The sequence below is a fragment of the Tamandua tetradactyla genome, chromosome 2 (assembly GCF_023851605.1).
Source record: "Tamandua tetradactyla isolate mTamTet1 chromosome 2, mTamTet1.pri, whole genome shotgun sequence".
NCBI lineage: Eukaryota > Metazoa > Chordata > Mammalia > Pilosa > Myrmecophagidae > Tamandua > Tamandua tetradactyla.
Genome location: NC_135328.1, coordinates 156,359,963 through 156,371,577, shown reverse-complemented (window position 1 = coordinate 156,371,577; position 11,615 = coordinate 156,359,963). Strand labels below are relative to the sequence as shown.

Genomic DNA, 11,615 nt, shown 5'->3' with positions numbered 1-11,615 from the left:
TTTTAGTAAGGACACAGTGTCCTGAAAGTGTGTCCCACCCTTTCCTTTGCCTTTCCCTGGTCATTCTTTGTCTCTGCTTTGTGGTCCTTCAATACATCTTCTGTTACCTGGCTTCCATCCATCCAGGCCTGCTTTCTTGAAAATGGCTGATTCTGTGCTGTTGCTTCTGCCCCAAAGTGGAGTGCCATGGTGGATATTTTCCACCACCTTTCCCACCATCATGCCCTGAGACAACAAAAGGGCAGGAGTGTCTTACACTGAAGAGGCCTGTGTCTCATGAAAACCTCCCAGGCTGTTTGAGGCTGGACTGTCTCATCCACATCCTGACCAGGAGTGGAATAATATAGCCACTTCTATCACCTTAACCTGAAGGGCAGTTGTGGCCTCATGAACAGTTTTCCAGGAAGTTTTTACTCATTGGTAAGTTCCTCCTAGTTGGGACAATATAATCATGCTTAAAGCAATCCAGACTAAAAGTTGTATGGGTTTCTCTCTGTCTCTGTTCTATTGGTTGTGCTGTTCATTGTGGACAAAAATATGTTTTACCAGAGAGTCAGTAGTTAACTTCTCCAGGCTGTGCCTTTTAGCTCAAGATGTCTGAGTCTGTAATGCCCCATTATTGAAAGATGCACTAAGTAAGCCACATAACACTCCCGGGCTTGTGTCCATATCCATCTTTTAACTTCTATATTTCATTTTGGCAAAATACCTCATTTTAGCAGTTTCATTTTCAGCAACATCAGGGATTCTGTTTTAAGAAAAAGTTGATCTAGCATGTGGCCCATAAACAACCTGAACTGGATGCTCCTCCCTGCATGAGGATCTCAGATTCCCCTTGGAAGTCATTTGAAACCTTTGAGACACCATGGAGGGTGGTGGATGGTGGAAAAGTGTGCATCCAAGTACCAGGGTAATGTTCCCCTACTCTTCCTAGACCTGCTTCTCACATCTCCATCCACAGTAATCACACCAGTTCATCTTTTTTAAGGGGCAAGTTTCTTATATCCCACTTGTTCCCATGCAGCTAGAGAGAAGCAAGTACCTCAAGTCAGTGTGTAATCCCTCAGGGTGCCAACACCCTTCGGTTACTACTGAAGTGAAGAACCCTTATTCCTCCACCATACCATGGCACACTTTGTTGGTGATCATGCTCACTTCACCAAGCTTTGGGGGTAGGAGACACATGTTACCACCTCCAGGTTAGGAGTCCAACCTAAAAGCTGTCAACCCACTCCATACAGTTGTTGGGTTTACCAACAAAAGATCTGACTTACACAGGCATTGGATGGAACAATGTTCATTCTCAGAAAGAGGTGACAAAGCAAGATCAACTACACTAGTGGGCACCAGCTACCCCCCTGTAGCTACAATCTACATGCATTTATCTCTTATGTGCTGTTAGGTAAGGGGCCTCATTCCCTCTCTGCTGGAAACAGGTATAGCTTTAGGGGGTAGGCCAGATACCATAAAATGCACATATGTAGGTTAGAAGTATCCAGTGAATGCTTTCATATGCTCTGAGCAAAAGGAGAAGGAATGACCCAGCAGGCTTCTAACTGCAAGGGGATGTCTTTTATCTCCATGCACCCCCAAGAAGTGAATCAGCTTATATTTATCATCCCTTTCTAGAAGCCAGGTTAACATATCTTGTCCCAATCATTGGGTTAATTTATGGGTCACAGGGAGAGTTGGCTAGCTGTGCTTGGAACATCCCTTCAACAGTTTAAAAAATATATAAACAAGAAGACAAGAAGAAGACTAAAACCATCTGCTTTAGGTAGTAACTCTTTCAAAAACATTGAATGGTGGAGCACTGAAGCTGCCTGCAGATTATAATTCTTTTGTTGCAAATTTCTAATTTTAGGCCTCCTGAGCTGCTGGCAGCATAATCTCTATTTGTGTCCCTATGTAATATAATATATTTTATCCTTCAGGAAATGCAGTAATTGCTACAGCAATTGTTTTATAAGTTTCTCACAATAAGTAATTTTTAAGCATCCCTGGAAATCAACAGAGGAACACATACTCTTGGTAGTGCATGAATTTCTGTCTGAAATCTCTTGAGATGGCAATTCTCTGGAAGTCAATTTGATTTGGCCTATTAAAGGCTAAGCCCATACAATTTTGGCATATTTTTCTTCATATGAAATTTTTGCTTTATATTTGCATTTTTTAGTTCACCATTCTACAATTGCTATTCAGTAAATGCAGTAGAATGTGTTAAGTGCTTAAGGAGGTATACTTGTATCCATTGAAGTCCTTCCCTTTTAATATCCTCCATCCATTTTCATTAACAATCATTCTAATTAACAGGTACATTCTCTGTTTAAAGACTCCCCCAATAAAATCCTGGTTGTCCCTAACGGCTGCAATTAAAATTTTCAGTATATAAGGTATATTATAACTTCAATATCAATATTTCTCCTATTACCTGTAGAATGATCAGGAATTTCCTCATAATAATGGAAAGGGTAGGTATAAGCAAGGAGATACAGCAGCAGGAAACCGCAGAACTGATGTGCTAAAGATTGGAAGTAAGAATGTTTCTTCAGCTCTTACAGTAGTAGATGGTGGTTTGAGAGCCCATACTAGGTTGGCGATGAAATAATCAAAATGTAACTGTTAGTACACTAACACCCCCTGCCAATATTGGTCTGAGTAAGACAGAATATCAGAGAAGACTTATCTGAGAGGCATGGGAACCCTTAACAAGACATCAGGAGTCCAAATACCCAGAGTTTTTGGAACAAAAACATTTTGTTTTGAAGCAACTGAGCACCTTAAAGAAACTCAGCCATTTGAATGAGTCCTCAGAAAAGATAGGGGATTGTATTTATTTCCGGCTATGGTCACAAATACCACAAAATGCATCAGCTTAAACAATACAGATCTATTGGCTCATGGTTTGCCGGCTAGAAGAAGTCCCAAATTTAGACATTTACAAGATGATGCTTTCTCCATGAAGACCTAATATTCTGGGGCCAGCTGCTGGTGATCCTTGAGACCTTGGCTTTTCTGTCACATGTGAATGCACATGGCAGTGTCTTCTCCTGTCTCTTCTGGGCTCCATTGATTTCCATCTATTTATTCCATTCTTCTCCTCATAAAACCTTAGTAATAGTATTAATACTCAACCTCATTCAATGGGGCTGCACCTTAACTAAAAATCACATCTTCAAAAGGTCTTGTGGTTCACAGGATTGGATTAAGATCAAGAACATTTTTTCTGCAGTACATAATCCAATCAACCACAAGAACACATGCCTCTTGATTTTTACACTCATTTCAAAGAAATCTTAAAACTAAGAGCTGCTAATTGGGATGGCCACATTGTATGCTTGCCTACTCAAATGGGAGTGTGCAGCAGGGGAACTATGTGTGGTGAGTCTTCTGTTGGAATTGACAAGAGTCAAGGGATTAAGGGGCATATTTTCAATTTAAGAAATTAAGGAAGTTCCAGGAATGAACTTGCACTTATAAAGTTCAAGGTAAATAGTCCTGACATCCACTGGATTACAGAGGTAACTGAAAACAGCAACAGAAGTAGAAGCTTTATCCAACACTCAGCAATATTGGGCAGTATAGACTACGTTGTCATTCCCTATAGCTTATATCCTCTTCATATACAGACCATCCCAGGTTTATTTGTGTCCTAATGATTATTTTTGGATATAAGGTATTTGTTCCACACACGGAATATATTTCCCCAAACCAAAAATATTTTTTGATGGTGATTACATTTGCATGATTTATCTCTTTTTTTTGGGGGGGGGGGTTGTACATTTTCCATATTGTGACCTAGACCATCACAACAAACTGCATTGCCTGTTGACTGTTTGTGAAATTTTTGGCCCTCCTAACAGTAGGGTGACTGGGGGTTCTTCCTTAATTTTTAAGCATGAGAGGTTGGTGCATATAATACCCCTTTGGGGAATATACCAACTTCCTTACTAAACTATTATATAGTAAACACAAATTAAGGTATCATTATATGTTAGCTACAGTTCTTATACTTTACATGTACAAAGTACATTTAACTTCTAGCAACTTTACAAATTATTTTCTATTATATCTCCCAAATTGAGGAACAGAGCGGTTAAATAACTTGTTCCAAGGAAATTCATCTAGTAAGTGGCTGAGATAGAATTTTGCCAAGTGTCATTCCAGAGGTTAAGCTATTAAACACAATGCCACACTGTCCAGATCATACACAACACATATCTTAGGGTAGGTGAAGATATGTGGTCCCCAGCTGTGACCACCTGAACTTCTTCTGAAGGTAGTTTCCATACATATTTGTGATTCAGAATTTTTTAAATAAATTATAGAATCGGTGTGCTGGTTTGAAGCTGTTATGTAACCCAGAAAAGTCATGTCCATTTTTCTGATTCAATCTTGCAAGGGCAGCCATATTTGTTTTAATCTTGATTCAGTATTGTGGAATGGAAACCTTTCGATTGGATTGCTTCCACTGGAGATGTGTTACACCCAATTGTGGGTGTGATCTTTTGATTAGATGAAGATGTGACTCTGCCCATTCAAGGTGGTTCTTGATTATTTTACTGAAGTCCTGCAAAGGAGGAAACGTTCTGGAGAAATCTCAGAGAAAACAGAGACACAGACATTTGGAGAGGCTTGTAGTGCTGATGGAGAGAACATTTGCTTAGACATGCACATTTGGAGATGCCTTTAACAACAGTGAGATGCATGACTAGACTTTATTGAAGAGAAGCTTATAAATTTCTATATGAAGGTTCCACTAAGTATCCCCCCGCCAACTTCCCACCTGTGTCAGTTTGCTAGCTGCCAGAATGCAATGTACCAGAAATGGAGTGACTTTTAAAAAGGGGAGCTTAATAAATTACAAGTTTATTGCTCTAAACCTAAGGAAATATCCAAGTTAAGGCACCAACAAGAGGTTACCTTAATTCGAGAAAGGCTAATGGGTCAAGAACACCTATGTCATCTAAGAAGACACGCTGGTGCCTTGCTGGTCCCTTGCTCCTGAGCTCTGTGCTTCCAGCCTCTGTTCCTGTGGGGATTCCTCACTTTGTTTCTCCAGGGCTAGCTATCATCTCTTGGCTCCCCTTGGCTCTCTCCAGGTTCTGGCTTGCTTAATATCTCATGGGGATGTCTACTAAACACCAACTATCCTCAAACATCTGTGTCTCTGGTCTCCAAATGTTGGCGTGTGTGTCAGCTCTGCTCTGAAGTTTCTGTCAGCTCTCTCTCTGTCAGCTCTGAGGTTTCTGTTGTTTCTGTCATTTCTGTCAGCTCTGACTCTCTCCAAAATATTTCCTCTTTTAAAGGATTCAAGTAAACTAATCAAGAAACACCCAGAAAAGATGGGATTCCATTTCTATTTAATCAAAATTTCACACCCACAATTGGGCATGTCACATCTCCATGGAGATAATCTAGCCAAAAGATTACTACCTACATTATTGAATAGGGATTAAAAGAAATGGTTGCTCACACAAGATTGGATCAGGATTAAAGCATGGCTTTTCTAGGGTACATAATCCTTTCAAACTGGCACAGCCCCTATGAAACTTATTCCTGTAAAGGATAAACTAATCCTATTTAAAATTAGGCCTGAGTCACCACCCAGAAAACTTTGAATTGGGATTAAAAGAAATGGCTTCCCACACAAGATTGGATCAGGACTAAAATATGGCTTTTCTGGAGTACATAATACTTTCAAACTGGCATACCACCCATCCCCCAATTGCAAACTACTTTACTGATCAATAAGATGCAAATCTTAATTTGCATCTCACGGAAAATTGTAGGCATTCCCTCCAAGTAGCTTTGATCTTCTGCATATTAAAAAAGAACATGCTGTACCATCCACATACTCAATTATGCATTGTAAGTAGAATTTCATTATTGCTCTGAAAATCAATGCATCTGCACAGTGGCCTTTTCCCCCAGATTTAATTCAAGATTTAATCTCTCTATTTTGTGAATAAAAGCCATAGAGTCAATTATTATGAATGACTGACCAATAAATTATAATATATGACACAATGATGGTATTTTCTGAGGACTGAAAATATTTCATATAAAAACTTCTTACTTTCAAATTTGTACTCCTCTAAATCACAAGGCCAAAATACTTGAAATTTTTAATTAGAAAAGAATCCATCATTCCAAGATGATGTTTTTCAGAGTAGGTATGGCCAGAAAAGAGATCATAAGTCCTTGAAATAAGGGCTTATCTTAGAAACATTGAAGGACTCTTTACAGACGTGTTGGCTGGTGCCACTATAATTCACAACCAAGTATTACTTCATAAGTTATACTGAAGAGTTGATTCATCCTCACTTTGTTATTTAGAAAAATAACTCTTGGAAACCATTATTACTCCTGTACACACATACTCCAGTCATATCTGTTCCTGTAAAAATAAAATTATAGTTATATTATTTTATTTCTTTACTAAATTCAATCACCAGTATAAAATTATTAGTCTGATCCTTTACCAGATAACTCATGCCCTTCCAATATTCTATAAACTGTTAAGGATCAACTAATAGGATATGGAAGTAGGAACAAGTTTTGTAAGAAAGAAAAATCTTTTAGACAATTTTTCAATCTAGTCTTTAATATATTCATTACAAATGAGAACTAAAGCAGGAGAATTTACTTCCAAAGCTAAAATTTACTTATAATCTTCCAAAGCTAAATGAAAGTAAACCACTATATAAAGCATACTTTTCCATGCACATATAAGCCTTCTCAATAATTTCCCATCAAGTCTTAAAATTCATCCAAGGGAGTAACAAAAGAAAGTAAAGCCATTTTTTGTTTGCTCCTTTCCAATTCATCAGATGACATTTACTATCTGCACAGAGGGCATAAGGTAGTCCTCTAGACACTATCCATATTAATTGCATTTTCAAGCACACTAAACTACCTCAAATACCTTCAGGCTACCCCAACCAGGTTTAAACTATCTGTAAAATATGCACTACTAGTCATGTATCTAAATGCATACCATTTTAAAATAAATTTAAAAGTGGGGCCAAAAAAAATGATAAACCTTGGTATCACACTATGTCATGGTCAAGTTCATGTGTCAACTTGGCCAAGTGGTGATACCTGTTTGTCTGGTTGCACAAATGCTGGCCTGACTGTTGCAATGAGGACATTTCATAGAATTAAATCATGATCACATCAGCTGCATCCACAGCTGATTCCATTTGTAATAAGTCAAGGGGAGAGTCTTCTGCAATGAGTGATGCTTAATCTAATAACTGGAAGTCATTTAAGGAAGATTCAGAAGAGACAGGCTCTCTTCCTGCTTTGGCCAGCAAGCCTCTCCTGTGGAGTTAATCCAGACCCTCCATCAGAATTGTCAGCTTCTCAGCCTGCCCTGTGGATTTTGTACTCTGCATTCCCATGGTTATGTGAAACACTTTTATAAATTTTATATTTGCAATTGTTTCCTGTTGATTCTATTTCTTTAGAGAACCCTAATTAATACACACTATCATAAAAATTTTAAGTGTGTGTGAGTATAAATAGAGAGTAGATAATAAAGATTTAAATAAGACTGTTAAAAACTTGGAAATGTAGATTTACAAAAAAAAAAAACAATTGTAACCTTCCCAAGTGTGCTGGCTTGAAATTACTATGTGCCCCAGTAAAGCCATGTTCTCCTGATACTGATCCAATACTGTAGGGTGGAAACTTTGATTGGATTGTTTCCATGGAGATGTGACATATTGACTTGTAGGTGTGAGTTTTTTATTAAAAAAAGATGTGATTTCACCCATTTAAGGTGGTCCTTAATGAGTTTACTGGAGTATTTAAGAGAGCTCATGATGAGGGAAACAGACCAAAGGAGAGTGACACAGGTGCAGACATTTGGAGATATTTAAACATTTGGAGATATTTAGAGTGTTGACAGAGAAAGCTTAGATGCTGGGACACAGACATTTGGAAATGCAGAAGCCCCAGGAGGCACAAAGGAGCTGAGAGGCCTGACAGAAGCTAAACAGGAACCAGAAGTGACACAGACATTTGAGGATACTTGAAGTTCCTGATAGAGAAAGCTAACACCTAGATTTGGAGTTTGGAGATGCAAAGCCCAGCAGACATTACCATGTGATTTCCCATGATATGCTAAGCAAACTAGAACCCAGAGTTTTGTCCCTGAGAAGATAAGTGAAAGCTCACAGATTCTTAAAGAGGAAGTCACTGGAATCAGAAGCTGGAAGCTGTTTGAAACCAGAAGCCAAAGGATGAACAGATGGCAGTCAATGACTTCCCACCTGACAGAGTTGTTCTGTACCCCATCAGCCTTTCTAGAGTCAAGTATCTTTTTCTGGATGTCTTAGTTTGGACATTTTTATGGCCTTGTAACTGTGAACTTGTAACTTGATAAATGTCCTTTACAGAAGCCAACCCATTTCTGGTAAATAGTATTCCAGCAGTATTAGCAAACTAAAACATGTATCCACAACAATAAAATTATTCACCAATATGGTAGTTTGCCTGGGTTCTGATAAAACCAACCAACCCCCAAAAGGAAAACAAAAAACACATGGAGTACATGGTGATAATTAATATGTTTCTATGTCTCATGACTTAAAAGCTCCTAAAATAAAATCGAGGTCTCTATGTGACTAATATCAGTAGAAGGGAAAGAAAAACACTGAGAGTAAAATAGTCTTCAGCCTTAATTTCAATATGATTCAACTCACATTAAATACTTAATATGAGATGTAACATTATTGGCCTCTCAAACTAACAAGTCATATTTTCCCACTGGCCAAAGGCAGCTGAAAAAAACAATTGCTTGAACTAACTAAATTCTGTGACATGAAGCATTTAATTTCCAAGTCTGAGTATTTTGTTAAAACGATGGGTGAACATTTAACTGAGAAAAATGTGTGACATCCCTCACCCAAACAGGCTCACTTTCTCCAGCCCCCTCAAACAAACAGTAGTTATAATAGCAAAAGAAACAAAAAAGATTGCTGTTTTTCTAAAAAAAATTCTTTAGCACCAACTGTGAAAGAGGTCAGCACTATATTTATAGCAGCAATGAACAGGAAGAGCAAAAGAGAGGATGAAAGAATCTTGCTGGCTATTGGTTCATCTTTTTCTGTATTTACCAGAAGATTGAAACTGACTTATTTTGGAATTTCGTATAAATATGAATATGTGTGTGTGTGTATATATATATCTTCCCTCCTTAGATCCTTCACACATTTAGAATTCAGACTACCTAGGACTTTGTAACCAGGTAGGAAAGCTTTCCTCATCTAGTTTGGTGGCAGCCAAAACAGATTCCATGTCATTAAGGATGTCAGAACTCAAAGCTTCCTGAAGACTTGACATCGATTCCTCTCCTTCTCTGTCCATTCCATCTCCTTCCAGGGTTCCAAGGCCCACATAGATATGACTTCAAGGTAGTCTTTAAAATGGTTCTGCTGTAAGGGTAGGGTACTTTGATTGATATTATTTCCTGTAGCCATTTTATCATCACCATTCAGGAAGTCATATAAAGTTTCAGGGACACTGTAACTGCTGATGCTTCATACACTGTCAGTACTCTCACTTGTGAGTTCTAGCTGTGACTGTTAAGAAAGGTATCTGAGCTATTTGTTGTCAGTGTCCTCAGTTCCTGAGACATTGCTAGAGTAGATACTGGATTTTGAGTCCCTCTATCCTGCTCCAGTGTTGGTAACTGGCTGCAGAATGCTGATTCCTACATTTTGGGGAATTTGCTATACTGAGATTGATATTCCTTACTGTCTTCTGAAGCAGTTCTTCCTGCCTCTGTTGCAGTCTTTCTTTCTCCAGTTGCAGTTGCTTAAGCCTCATCTGTGACTGCTGGTTGGAGTTGCCACCACCTAAGACTCCTCCCTGTGGGCTCTGGGGAACCAGGGGTGGTGGTTGTTTCACTGGAACACTCTGATTGAATCTCTGTTGTATGGCAAAATAAGGGTCAAACCTTGGGTTCAACCAAAAGGTGGTCTTGCTCCTATAGAGTAAATCCGACCTATCCCATGTCATAGTTTGTTCCCAACTATCAGGAAGTTGCCCATGAGGCCAAGTTCATCATATTCTGCTGCACTGCTGGACTGGAAGAGGCATCTCATTCACCTGAGAGACCATGATCTTCCTGGGGTCCTTCCATGTCTTGTCTCACCAATGTGATTTAAGAAATATCTCTGACCTGAAGATGTCTTTGCCTTCTCCCATACTGTTGACAGAGGTACGTCATCAGGAATTTCAAAAGAAGACAGTCAAAGGTGTTGAGCAATAGATGTAGCTGCTAAGCCAGTGTGCTGGTTTGAAATTATTATGTACCCAAAAAAAGCTATGTTTTAACCTTAATTCAGTTTTTTGGAGGCAGAACTTCTTTTAATCCTGATTCAATAATGTAGGTTGGAATCTTTTGATTAGATTATCTCCACAGGGGTATGATGTGCCCAACTGTCAGTGAAAACTTTGAATTAGATGGAGATGTGACTCCACCCATTCCAGGTGGGTCTTGATTAGTTTACTGGAATCCTTTTAAAAGAGGAAACATTTTGGAGAGAATCAGAAATGACAGAAACCTCATGACAGAAATGACAGAGCTAACAGAGGGAGTAGATGTAGACACTTGGAGAACAGCTGCACTAGAGAATAGAAACATGGATGTTTGGAGATTGTTGGAGCCCAGCAGAGACACTTGGAGACCAGCTTGTTAAGCAAGCTAGAATTTGGAGAGAGCCAAGGGAAGCCAAGAGATCAAAGCCAGCCCCAGAGAAGCAAAGTGAGGAACACCCATAGAAACAGAGGTTGAAAGCAATGGATTCCAGGAACAAGGGACCAGCAGATGCCAGCCACATGCCTTCCAGGTGACAAAGGTGTTCCTGACCCATGGACCTTTCTTGAAATAAGATATCTTTCCCTGGATGCCTTAGTTTTGACCTTTCCATAGGCTTAGAGCTGTAAACTTGAAATTTATTAAATTCCCCTTTTTAAAAGCTGCTCCAGTTCTGGTGTACCTCATCCCAGAAGCTTGTAAACAGACACAGATTACTCTGGTGGGGATCACTGTCCAAGGAGAACCTGCTCCCAGCTGCAGGGAAGCTGAAGAGGAATGAGTTCAAACATGTTAGGGAGTGCTTACATCAGTACTGTCCTATTGGGAGTGGAATATGGGCTCCTACAGCTTCAAGGAGTCCAGTAGTACCTGTAACCTTCTGGGGCACGTGATGGCTGTGTTGAGGTTCATGACTGCATTGAAGGGCACCTCCAGATTGGTCTCTGAGGACCACCACCTCCCCACCCTTGATCCCAGGATTCATGACATGGTGCCCTGTGGGAGGGGCCTGCAGTGCCATCTGGGAACCCTGGTCTCTGGCTGCCCAGGTCCCTATTGTGGGCCCTATCCCTGGGGGATCTGTGTGATGGAGGTGGGATCTGCCCTAGGTCCTAGAGTGCCAGTTGAGTTTGTAGCAGCTGCCCTGGATTCTGGCTTCTGACTCTCCTGATGCACTCCCTGTGACCAGATAGATGAGGGCTCTGGGCAGCTATCCCAGGCCAATGGGTCAAAATAAGAGAAGATCTAAGAGTTGTGGGTGGGTCTGTGCTGAAGATCTAAGAGT

General features: G+C 39.7%; 1 pseudogene; it reads right to left on the bottom strand.

The window, feature by feature from the left end:
• Window positions 1-9,234: 9,234 nt before the first annotated feature.
• LOC143654378 (transcriptional coactivator YAP1-like) lies at window positions 9,235-11,351 on the bottom strand (annotated as a pseudogene).
• Between the last annotated feature and the right edge of the window lie 264 nt (window positions 11,352-11,615).